The following is a 13,031-nucleotide window of genomic DNA, read 5'->3' as shown; positions in this document are numbered from 1 at the left end:
CTTCCGAGGGTCAGCTTTCAGTTCTGCCAATGGCCAGCAGTGTGGCTTTGAGCGAGTCACTTTCCAGAGCTGCAAAATGGGTTAATAACGGAGTCTACTTCACAGGCTGGTTAGGGAACGTTGAGGAGTTACTGTGGGTAAAGTACGGGAGTACCACATAGGTATTCGTGAAATGAACGAACACTGCACGCAAAAGGCACACCAGACTTACAAAGATCAAAAAACTTGCTCAAGTTTACCAAGCTAACCTGGCAAAGACGGCATTCACACTCAGATCAGTACGATTTCAAACCTAACCTCTCAACTAGGACCCTGTGCGTTCTGCTCAGGCCTCCTGCCCCTGCTTCCCCGTGATGTAGTTCGAAGGACCACTTTTCCCCAAGACCCCTGCCCAACCCTGGCTTGTCTTTGCTGGGAGACAAGAGGAGGGGCCTGGATCTGCCAGCAGCTGCCCTGGAGCCCTTCCAGGCTCTGCACCTGCAAACAAAGCAACCACCTCTCCACCACTCGGGAGATCACCTTGTCTTGGGGGGGGCCACCATGTGTTAAGTCTCAGGGGCTCTCTACAGAACTACCTTTTCTTCATTTCATGGACCCCCCCCGACAAAAAAAAAAAAGAATTTCCTTCACTGCTGAAGTAATAGCTTCTGAGTACTTTTTAATTTTTAATTCTGAAGTCTTTTCTCTGTTTTCCCAATTGCAAAGGTAAGTGAGGTAATTTAATACATATGGGAACATGTCAGGGAGGGAAGTGAAAAAACTCTCACTTGTTGCCCGTGCGGCTTTCCAAGGCTGCTTCCCCCACCCAGGCCTTGACTCACTGGGGCTGTCACAGCCTCCTGTTGGACTTCTGGATGACACACCTGGCAGGCCTGGCAAATGTCCTTATAAGGCAGCCTCTGTGCAGAGCTGGCAGCTTCCCTGGCCTGCGCCGTTTCAGAAGGCGATGAAGCAATGTTCCCTAGCTGGGAAGGGCAGGGAACATTGCTGCTCCTAATTAGCTGCAGCTCCGTTCAGCGGCCCTACTTCCCTTTCTGTGCTTTTGAATATGAGAACTCTTAACTACAAGATAACCTGAAAAGCAAAGCCATTTATTTCCATGTGATACAGTTAGCAACAAATATTGAGCATTAAGTGCTCTCTGCGAGGCACTTCAATCTCACCTGGCCACTCTTTACAGGAAAAAGGAAAGATCCAGGCACGGTGCTAAGCTTCAATGAGCCTGGGATCCACCGTTACATCTTCTCATTTTGTGTGTTTGTGAGGCCCTTAGGGTCCATCCAGGTCCCAGGACTTGGGAAGGCAGGGTAGAATGAGGAAGGGATGTTGAACATTTAATGGCATATGTACCAAGCACAGTGCTTGACATTTGTTTCCTATTTAATCCTTGCAGTGACCTGTGAATTAGGTGTTTAGGATGATATCGGAATTTCCCTGAAATGACTGCTCTAGTTTATCTTGCTTGTCTCTGGATCCCAAAGTCAGCCAGGGTGATGCTCCTTAAGTTATTTACATTTTAACTTCAAAGGGTGCTTTCTGCTTCAGCCTTAGTCCTTACTGCTCTGATCAGTCCCCAAGACTTCCTTCCAACTCAGGTACCCAAATAAACTGCCCTGACCAATGGCAAACGCTCAACTCCCCAGACTAGTCACAGCCGCCGGGAATCCTGGAGCCAGAAGACCTTGCCAATCTCCAACTCCACCTCCCCACCTCACCCATCATGAGAGATGGGGAGACCCCAGCACCTTCCATAACTTCATCTCAGGGCTCTCAGTTCACACCCCCATACCTCCTCCTTCAGTCAGTTTGCTCGGGATCCAGCTTCTGTGCTGGGAAAAGGACCCAAAGTCAAGTTGACGCCAGGGTTTCCTGGATCCTCACCTTCTTTGGAGAAGAGGTGCCGCAGACACAAACATCTTTATGACCCAGACCAGGTTAATTCCCCCTGTGATGGGCTCCTCCTATCTCCTCTTTTGTGGCTTTTAGCACACATTTCTCTTTTGGACAGCCGGGAGAAAATTCTGCTGGAAGGACAGGGAGCTTAGCTGGATGGCTTCCCTGTGTTCGAAATGCTGACCACTCTGCCCTGTGCAAGGGTCCCTCATCCTCATCTCCCTTTTCCTTCTTGCCGCCTCCACTCTGACCACGGCACTCCCCTGGCTGCTCTTCAAACACACGAAGCCGGGGTTGCCGGGTAGCGTACAGGAGTCCCCGTCACATACAATCCAGGTAAACACTGAACAACTGTTCTAGTGTATGTCCCAATTTATAGTATTCATTGTTTCTCTGAAATTTAATTTTAATGGGGTGTCTAAAGTTTTTCCTCCTCCTCCTCCTTCTTATTCTTCTCCTTTTGCTTTTCATCTTCCTCTTCCTCCTCTTCCTCCTCCTTTTTCTTCTCCTTCTTCCTGAATTCGGTGACTGCACCACACTTACTCCCACCGCTGGGAATGTCCTTCCCTGACAGTGGTGCGGCTCCCTCCTCACTGGACTCGGGTTCCCGCCCAAGTGTTTTCTTCGGGGAGGCCTCACCGGCACCAAATGCCAAACAGCAGTGCCCAGACCCCTGTCCCCTTCTCCTTGTTTTCCTCAGAGCCTTATTTTGCCTGACTTTACCATGGACATTGGGTTTTTGTTTATCTCCCCACTGGTATGATTGCATCACAAAGTCAGACACTCACATCTGTTTCGTTTACTACCATTTCCCAGTATCTAGAACAGGGCTTGAGACAGAACAGTCACCCAAAACCATTTGTTGAATGAATGGAATGTTCTGCATAATCAAGGGAGAAGAATTTTGAGTTTTGCAGTCAGGCCAGGAAAGAGAAGGAGGCCCTGATGGAAGAAGGGGAAGAGTGAGGAGGGGAAATGGGGAGAGAGGAGAAGAGAGGGCACATTCCAGGGCCTTTCCNCAGGGTGATGCTCCTTAAGTTATTTACATTTTAACTTCAAAGGGTGCTTTCTGCTTTAGCCTTAGTCCTTACTGCTCTGATCAGTCACCAACTCAGGTACCCAAATAAACTGCCCTGACCAATGGCAAACGCTCAACTCCCCGGACTAGTCACAGCTGCCAGGAATCCTGGAGCCAGAAGACCTTGCCAATCTCCAACTCCACCTCCCCACCTCACCCATCATGAGAGATGGGGAGACCCCAGCACCTTCCATAACTTCATCTCAGGGCTCTCAGTTCACACCCCCATACCTCCTCCTTCAGTCAGTTTGCTCGGGATCCAGCTTCTGTGCTGGGAAAAGGACCCAAAGTCAAGTTGACGCCAGGGTTTCCTGGATCCTCACCTTCTTTGGAGAAGAGGTGCCGCAGACACAAACATCTTTATGACCCAGACCAGGTTAATTCCCCCTGTGATGGGCTCCTCCTATCTCCTCTTTTGTGGCTTTTAGCACACATTTCTCTTTTGGACAGCCGGGAGAAAATTCTGCTGGAAGGACAGGGAGCTTAGCTGGATGGCTTCCCTGTGTTCAAAATGCTGACCACTCTGCCCTGTGCAAGGGTCCCTCATCCTCATCTCCCTTTTCCTTCTTGCCGCCTCCACTCTGACCACGGCACTCCCCTGGCTGCTCTTCAAACACACGAAGCCGGGGTTGCCGGGTAGCGTACAGGAGTCCCCGTCACATACAATTCAGGCAAACACTGAACAACTGTTCTAGTGTATGTCCCAATTTATAGTATTCATTGTTTCTCTGAAATTTAATTTTAATGGGGTGTCTAAAGTTTTTCCTCCTCCTCCTCCTTCTTATTCTTCTCCTTTTGCTTTTCATCTTCCTCTTCCTCCTCTTCCTCCTCCTTTTTCTTCTCCTTCTTCCTGAATTCGGTGACTGCACCACACTTACTCCCTCCGCTGGGAATGTCCTTCCCTGACAGTGGTGCGGCTCCCTCCTCACTGGACTCGGGTTCCCGCCCAAGTATTTTCTTCGGGGAGGCCTCACCGGCACCAAATCCCAAACAGCAGTGCCCAGACTCCTGTCCCCTTCTCCTTGTTTTCCTCAGAGCCTTATTTTGCCTGACTTTACAATGGACAGTGGGTTTTTGTTTATCTCCCCACTGGTATGATTGCATCACAAAGTCAGACACTCACATCTGTTTCGTTTACTACCATTTCCCAGTATCTAGAACAGGGCTTGAGACAGAACAGTCACCCAAAACCATGTGTTGAATGAATGGAATGTTCTGCATAATCAAGGGAGAAGAATTTTGAGTTTTGCAGTCAGGCCAGGAAAGAGAAGGAGGCCCTGATGAAAGAAGGGGAAGAGTGAGGAGGGGAAATGGGGAGAGAGGAGAAGAGAGGGCACATTCCAGGGCCTTTCCCGGCCTGCAGGTGAGCTCAGAAGGGGGTGGAGTCTGGGTAGGCTGCTGGATCACGCTGCACGGAGGGGCAGCACGTGGCAGAGTTGCAAAACTTGAGCTTTGCCACACAACTCAAAATTTGAGTCTGGGCTTCACAACTTACCAGCTGTAAGGTTTTTAAGCAATGAATTCCCCTCTCTAGGCCTCGGTTTTCCTGTCTGTTAAGTGGAAATAACACTATTACCCATGTCAGAGGGGTTGGGCGGCATAAATGAGACAATGCGTGTAAAGCATTTCACACAAAGTCGGACACCTGGCAAGTGTGTTCTAGAAAACAGCTGTTGCCCGCAACAGCCCATTCCCCCTGATCATGAAACCCACGGCGATCGCTTTTCTGATTTCCCTGACTCTCAGTTGATGACCATGTTTCAATAAGAAACAGGATTTTTAATTGTTTTTTTTCCCCTTTAGTCACTGCAATCCACAACAGTGATTGGAAATAGCAGCAGTGTGCCCTGAGCCCAGAGAGACCAGTGTGCTTGCCTGCCCGCAGAGTGACCTCTCCCTTGCACCAGCCTCACGGTGGCAGGGTTCAAATCCAGCCAACTCACAATGACGCGTCACTGCAGTCAGGGGGCCTCAGGTTTCTAGGGAATAGGTGAAGCTGCAAGTGCTAACGCCGGGGCGTCAACAGCGCGTGTCGCTGAGCACACAGGGCTTGGTGCGGCCATGGATGCTGTGATATGTGCTGGCTCTGTGCGTCTGGGCGTCGCTTACCCCCCGGCCTCACATTCTTCCTGTGGAAAATGGGATGGTATTTCCCGATTTGTCTTTCTTACAGGTTTGGATGATGATAAAATGAAAGAGGGCATGACAAAGAGTTTTGGCAACCCTATACTACTATATAAAGCCCAGGATTACCATGATGTCATCAGCATTGTCTGCAGGGGTCCGGACTGGCTGACTGCGGATCCCCGGGAAGGGTCGCCGTGGACCTCTTGGTGTCACCCACGCCCTCTACCTCATAGACACACACCCTCTTCCCGGCGCCAGGATAAAATACTTCTCAGTGATGTGTCCCCGTGGGGTTAAACTGACACAAGGCGCTCGCTCATACCAAGAGCTCCGCCACTGCATTCCAGGACAGGCCAGCTCGTGACTGCCAGATGTGCAAAGGCAGGAAATTAGCACCAGGTCTGAGTAAACATCTCTGCCCGTTAGTAACTGGCTACACTTTCAAGGACTGAACACCACCCGTGAAAAGTCCCACGGCCCCCAGGTCGAGCAGTCTCGGGCCCTTCTCCGATCCCAGCCTCAGCGTTTCTGGGGACTTCTCAGGTGGCAACATGGCCCAGGAGCCAAGAGGTGCACCCTGAGGCAGACAGGCAGAGCCAGGAGGTGCCTGCCCCTGGGACCTCAGCCTGCGGTCCCAAGGGTCTGGCCCAGCCTGGAAAGCCAAGCAGCCTCTAAGAAGCCATTTTCCTTTCTCTCGTTTGGATGCTCATTGGCCAGAGCTGTCCTCCAACTACAGCAGGCGGGATCCTTGCCGCAGGTCCTGCAATTTCATATATTTATGAGAAAAATTAACCAAGTGACTTCTATACACTTTGTACTAGGTGCTAGGAATTCATCAGTCAGCAAAACACAGTTTGAATGTCCCTTCTTTCCTAAAACATACATCTTAGTGAGGGAAGGACAGAAAAGAAACAATAATTCACTCGTTTATGACATGTGTTAGATACATGACTTGGAACATTAGCAGCGTGGGGAGAGTAGCAGTGAGTGCAGGATGTAGGGAGCAGTGGGTTCCGTCTTAAATAGGGGACTCAGGACAGGTTCACGGAGAAGGTACCACCTGAGTAGACATAAAGGAGCCGGGCATCTGGGAGAAAAGTGTTCCAGGCAGGGAGGGGAGCAACCAAGCAGAGACCCTAAGGGCTTGACCACTGCCCGGCGAGCTCAAGGACGGAGGAGAGCACGAGTGAGTGAGTGAGTGAGTGAGCGAGCTGGAGCCGAGTGAGTCAGGGAAGCAGTGGTGTGGGAAACCAGCAGCCCGGTGCGGAGAGCAATCCCAGCATGCAGCAGCAGGAGGAAAGAGGCCCAAACCACTGGGGGCAATGGCCAACATTGGTTTGGGGACCCTGATGCTTATGTCATTTAGGGAAGCCTCCTTTGAGGAAAAAGCATGAAATTACAAGTACAAAAATAGGCACAGCATTTTGGAACTGCAAGGAAGAGGCCCTGAAACTTAGGTTCCCTAGCTTCCTGCTAGTGGAGCCGTGGACCTGAGGCCTGTCCTCGGGATCGGCCCAGAGGGGCCAGCTCACTCCGAGGCAGCACCCCTCCCGCCCTTCCTGCCCTACAGAACTGTCCCCAGTCACTTCTTTTTTGTGACTTCTTTCCCCATTGCAGACTTCCTGTTTCATGGATCTCAAGAGACTTTTCATAGATGGAAATGGGACAGACTGAGGAGCAGAGGGTGTGTCCCAGACCAGCCATGTGGGTCAGCCTCCAGCCTGCAGGGGTGACAGCGATGGTGAGGACAGACAGGGAAGTCCCTCAAAGGAGGGGAAGGACAGGAACCACTTCTCCCCAGAGCACAGTGCTTTGTGGCTCCATCCACTCAAGGGCAAGGCCCGCAGGCACCTATGGGAGGCTGAGGCTCCTCCTCCAGATGCCCCTACTGTGACCCTTCAGGGAGCTGCTTCCACAGGCTGGCACTCTCTCTCTCAAGCTGGCTGGGAGAGCTCCCCCTGGGGAGGCCCAGGCTGCTTTGGAAACCAGGAAGGGGTGAGACCAGGGCAGAGCATGCAGGAAGAGAGAAGGAAAGAAATTATTTAGGATCCAGTTAGTAACTATTAGCCGTGGGGAGAGAAGCTAAAATGTGTGGAGGGGCAGCCTTTCCACCTCTCCACATGATGGGGCCACTGAGGGTCCTGATTAAATACTCAAAGTTCCTTCCTTCCTTCCTTCCTTCCTTCCTTCCTCTCTCTCTCCCTCCCTCCCTCCCTCTCTCTCTCTTTTTCATCTTTTATCCTTTCCCTTTCCTCTTTCCCTCCCTCCTTCTTACCCTTCTCCTTCCTCACCTTCTCCTTCTTCTCTTCCTCTTCCTCCTTCTTCCTTTCTCTCTCCCACCCCCCTCCCCCTCTCTCTCTTTTGCTCATAAGAAAATATGGCATTTAAAAGTAGCTGGTGTGGTATGTCTTTTCCAATTAAAAAAATCAGGATACTTGTTTTAAAATTGCCTGCTGCTATCTCGTCTAGGTGGAGACATTTAAACAATTTTGGATATAATATGGGAATTTTGATTAATTCTTCAAGAAAGGTTCTTGTTGTAATAGAATCTTTTGCCTTCTGGAATAAGCAGGTCAGCCAAGCAAGAAGCACAGTGTAGCTGCTGTATGCAAAGTTTTATTACAGGCTCTGTGGGGGAGTCAAGGCCTTGCCAAAATGACTTCTCTGGGAGTTTTCCATCTGGTGTGAAGCTAACGCTGCTGCCTCAGGAAAGCCTTTGACAGCAGCGTCGCATGGCTTCTCCACCGCACTCTTGACGGACTTCTTTTCTTATTTGCTATGTTTTCCCTGCGCTCTCCACCTACCCCCAAGACCTCAACCACCTTCTGTTAAGCTTTCAATGCCAAATCCCTGCCTCCAGTCAGGTCTTCAGCCGCCCCGCACTTGGTTCTCCAAGATGCAGGGGGACGCAGGCCCACTGCCTCCAGTCCCCGCTCTGCGAGCCGTCAGGGTGGCCTACCTACCACCCACACGTCTGGCCGCAGCGCCACCCGCACAGGGGCCTGCGTGAGTCATCGTCATCCAGAGGGGGTCCAAACATTTGTACACGTAACTTGTTTTTCAAATAAAATATCATATTGAATACCAATAGAAGAAAGAGATGAAAAGTTCTTTTATTGGGTACCATGTACTTTATAGGCATTCTTTTATAACATTCACCTGTTATAAAGCCAACCACTCGGAATAAGGTGGCTATTTTGAAAAGCATCAACACGGGACATTCGTGGTCATGGATGCATTTGCAGTTTTGCCCCTGCCTCGGCATCCAATGTATTCCCATATTTGTTCCTATCGCCTAGTGGTGAGGAAGTTTGACTGCCAGAGATAAATAATGAAACTAGCAACATCTTTACTTTTTATTTTCACACAGCTTGCCTTGCAGTCTCAGGGTGTTCTCCATTTCACAGATCCGGGATCTTGCATGCAGAGGAGGAGGAACTTTTTATTCTAATGTTGAATCATTAACAGTATCTAACTGCTGTCGTTGCTTGTGTTGAACGGAAAAGTCGCAGTTTCGCATGTAAAAATAGAAAGTAGCCAGGCTGCGGACAGGCGCTCACACGGCGTCACCCTGACTCCCCAGCACGCAGTGGGAAGACAACACGATAGCCTACACTTTGTCGGGACGCTCGATCGCTCAGTTTTCCCTACCGTGTTTGTACAGTTGATGCCAGAGGACAGGCACAGGCCTGAACTTTAAGCAATTGGCCATAGAGCGCTACAGTTCTTTCACTCAGTGACACCTTTATTAAATATTTGAAACCACGGACCAAGTCAGGAGAAAACATCAGTTTTTCTGTTTGTATCGAAAAGCACGTGCCTGGAAGCATGAATTAATGCACGGGTAGTCTCCAGTATGTGAAAATTTGCTCCAAAGCACATGTGATTAGGTTGACGTAAGATTGCAGTTGGTTTCTTAATCGTTTGAAGTGCATATTTTGGGTAGCTTTTTAAAAAAGTATTTTATTTTTTAAACAGAAATCATGAACCTAGTCCAAAAGTCAAAAGACCCAGAAGGATAGTTAGTGACAAAGCAATGTCCCTCTGCCCTGTCCCCAGCCTCACTGTCCTCCTGGTGGTGCCCTGCACTGTTACCTGTGCTTTAATGTGGACCTTGAGGCAAGGAGGTAAAAGCAGCTGTTTATGTGGGAGGGGCAGCTGGGAGACCCCTGTGGGAGGCTGTGGGCAGGCGAGTGGGAAGGGAGGATGGCCAGCAAAGGGAAGGTCACTGAGTGGATATCATGGACAGTCAGAGCTTAATTCCCCTGGAGGACTCTGGGAGTCAGCATGGGACGCGTGGCTCAGTTATTTCTCCCAGGGGGAATTGAAGCTGGGTTTTTATGACCAGCTGCATTGTTTGAGGTCTGTGGGATGCAGGCAAGCAGCCACATGGCCAAACACAGTGGACTCTGGTGACCAGAGAACGCTCTTGGAGAAATACAAGGGCTAGCAGTTTAAAGCACACAGGTGTGCATCGAAATGTTAAGCAGCAGGAAGAAAGGGCAGGGCACCCACAGCATTCTCTACAATATTCTTCTAAAAACACTTTGAAAGAAATTTGAACCAAATATCTGCAGCAGCCCATTCACATGGCCCAGACCTGTGAATGCCAGGCTTCCACAGAGCCTGGTCTGAAGGGCATTGGCATTTGCTTGCACAGCAAACTAAGCCTCCTGGGATATTGCTCTTGTAACCACTCTGGCTCCTTTGCTGACTTAATCTCAGTCAAGTTTTCACCCAGGACTATAGCTGATCTGTCCTGGCGACCCCTAGACATCCCAGGTACAGCGCACGTCCCTGTCTCTGCCCGTGAAACTCCCTCGGTCTGGAAGCACTTTTCCCCTCCTCTCACTTGCCAGACTACTTGTTCTCCCAGATTCGGGTGACTGGAAAGAACAACGTTATTTTTTAAGGGAGAAGAAGGCTCACCAAGATGGTGTTTAGTACAGTGTCTGGCAGAGACTCCTCTCAGGAGTAATTGTCTACCTACCCATCTGCCTGCCCTTCCATCTCCCCATCTGTCTGAGGCCTTGAGGCTCCTTCCCCACCACCCCTGGAGAGACTGGGATTCCCCTGTGCTTGCTGACCCAGCACCCAGGGCTCATCTATTGAAATGATGTTTGCCTGCCTCCAACTGTGCTGGGAGCTTCTCCAGAACAGGAAGCAGGCTTTGCTCATCTCTGAACTCCTATTACTTGGCACAAGGCAGGGTGCACAGTGTGCCTCAGCAAATGCTTTTGAGTAGAATCGAACTGAAGGCACTGCATGGTGCCCCTTTTTTGCAGTGTTGGTAGGAATTCTGAGGAAAGAGAAATTGCTGCACACAGGATGGCCCATGAAGGTTTGTTAGGTGAGCCTATGTAAGACACACCCATATGTAAACATCGCCGTCTCCTTCTTACTGGGGGACTGTTCTTTAATTTGCCTGCAAGATTGTTTCTGCTCTTTCCTTTTTTTTACTTGTTCAATGCATAGTCATTGAACAAGTCACTTGACCCATGAACATTTTCTGAGTCCCTACCATGTGCTGGGTGCTGTTCTAAGGAATGGGGACCAGAGGTGCACACAACTAGAGGGAACCTTGTTTCAAAGAGCTTACGCTCCCTTAGAAGGTGTCAGATGGTATAGAGTGGAATATTCCTCTGGGCAGGTCTGCTGTTGCTGCAGGATCTGAATGACCTGGAACGAGCAGGGCTCACTGGGGCTTGGCTGACGGAACCTTTAGGCAGTTGTAGGTAGAGGCCCAGATGTAGACATCCCAGTGGGAGGAAGGAGCCAAAGGTGATCAAGGAACAGCTGTCACTGAAAAGCATTGAATTTTGTGTGTGGCTGACACTTGGTCACAAAGAAATGTAAGCCTCAGTCACTACTGGTAAAAATCTGCCGTCTGGGATGCGAGAGTCAAGTTGTAGTTTGCATGGGTTGATGATCAACCAGTGTGGACCATGGTGGCAACCATTTACTTGGGACTAATTGTAGACATGAAAGAAGCTGCAAAGAGGGCCTGTGTGCCCTTCAGCCAGTTTCCTCCAGTGGCGACACTGGCGTAGCTACAGAACAACGTCACAGCCAGGAGGGTGACATCAGCCCAAAGCCCAGGTCTTATTCAGATTTCACTCCCTTTGCACATGAGTCTGTGCCATCTCACCACGTGTGTAAATTTGTGTAATGACTAGCACAATCGAGACACAGAACTGTCTGTCACCATAAAGGTAGCCCTTGTTTTACACCCCATCCCTACCCCTGGCTGCTGTGGACTCTGGAATGTTCTAGATACATTCTAGATGAGTCTTTGACATGTATGCGATCTGCATGTGTCTTCTACTAGTCTGTGGCGTGTCTTCCCATCCTCCTCACAGGGTCTTTCATAGAATAAAAGATACCAATTTTGATGAAGTACAACTTATCGATTTTTTCTTTTATGGATTGTGATTTTTAGTGTCATTCTTAAGAACTTTTTGCCTTGTTTTACAGCCTAAAGATTTTCTGTTTTATTCTAAAAAACTATCCTTCCTCCATTGAGTATCTTTGCTCCTTTGTCAAAAATCAGTTGGCTGATTTTATATCAGGTTTATATTGATATATAAAACCTTATAGATCAGGAGTGTCAAACTCATTTTCACCAGGGGCCACATCAACCTTGTGGTTGCCTTCGAAGGGCCGAATGTAGAGCTCCTCGCCCCTAGTTAAGAAGTTACACTTATACAGTCCGAAAATTGCATTTGGTCCTTTGAAGGCAACCGTGAGGCTGCTGTGACTCCCCATGACCATGAGTTTGACACCCCTGCTCTAGAGCAATGATCAGTTTGGGGAGATTTTACATCTTCACTAGGTTGACTCTTCAATGCCCATAAACGGTACGTTTTTTTCATTTATTCACATCTTCCTTAATTTCTTTTATCAGCATCTTGTAGTTTACAGTAGACACATCCTGTACATGTTTTATTAGAATTATGTGTAGATATTTTATTGAGGGGTGCTATAGATGTTATTATGTTTTTAATTTTGGTTTCTACATGGTCATTCATAATATATAGAAATACAATTTATTTTTGAATGCTGATTTTGTATGTTGGGGCCTCGCTAAGCTGTTAGCTCTAGGAGTGTTTTGGTTTTCTTGTTTTCCTGTTTGTTCATTTGGGATTTGGGGGAGAGGTGTTTTGTTTTTTAGATTTCTTGGTATTTTCTCCACAGGTCACTGTGTCATCTGCAATAAAGGATATTTTATTGCAAATGACATCATGGGCAGATTATCAACTGTGAGAATCAACCAGGCAAAAAAAATGCATTTAATCCCAAATATTTTGTTTTCTTCTCACTTCTAGATTATTTCCCCATATCCACTGTGTTCAGGGAATTTAGACTCACTCTTACATTAGATAAGGCAAGTATTATTAGGAAAACATCTGGAAATAATAAGATAACACATTGCAAAGCCAAAGAGGGAAGATCTGGGGACTTTCACATCATGTCCACTGATGAGCAAGAGACATTAAAGGGTGACTCTGGGTAATGTTTGTTCCCTTAGGTGAGGACCACCCAGGCCTCAGGGCTGACCTTTTCAAAGCCCACCCAAGAAAATAAGCAACTCTTCTCCCAGTTCTGGCCAAGGTCAGGGCCTCCTGAAAGCAGGCTGGGGGCAGGGACTGACCCCTGGGTCTGAGGAGATGATGCAAAGTCGAGGAGGGTCTCCCCTCACCCGGGATCCAGATGGGGGTTCAGCATGCAAGTGAGGGACACCATGGTCTCCTCTGCCTCTGAGCTAAGGCATAGCTCCTATCGGGTCCTACAGGATGTGATTTTTGGTGTGATTGGAGAGAAGGTAAACAAGATACGCTCTTGTTCCCTGTGGTAATGAGTCTGGGCGGTACAGGAACTGTGTCCTTGACACTGCAGAGGCATCTGTGGAGTTGTATAAGCAATGCTGTGTGGG

Source organism: Sturnira hondurensis, unplaced genomic scaffold, assembly GCF_014824575.4.
Source record: "Sturnira hondurensis isolate 20B ecotype Veracruz unplaced genomic scaffold, ASM1482457v3 Scaffold0022910, whole genome shotgun sequence".
Lineage (NCBI taxonomy): Eukaryota > Metazoa > Chordata > Mammalia > Chiroptera > Phyllostomidae > Sturnira > Sturnira hondurensis.
The sequence above is the reverse complement of the archived record's forward strand: the minus strand, read 5'-3'. Positions refer to the sequence as shown.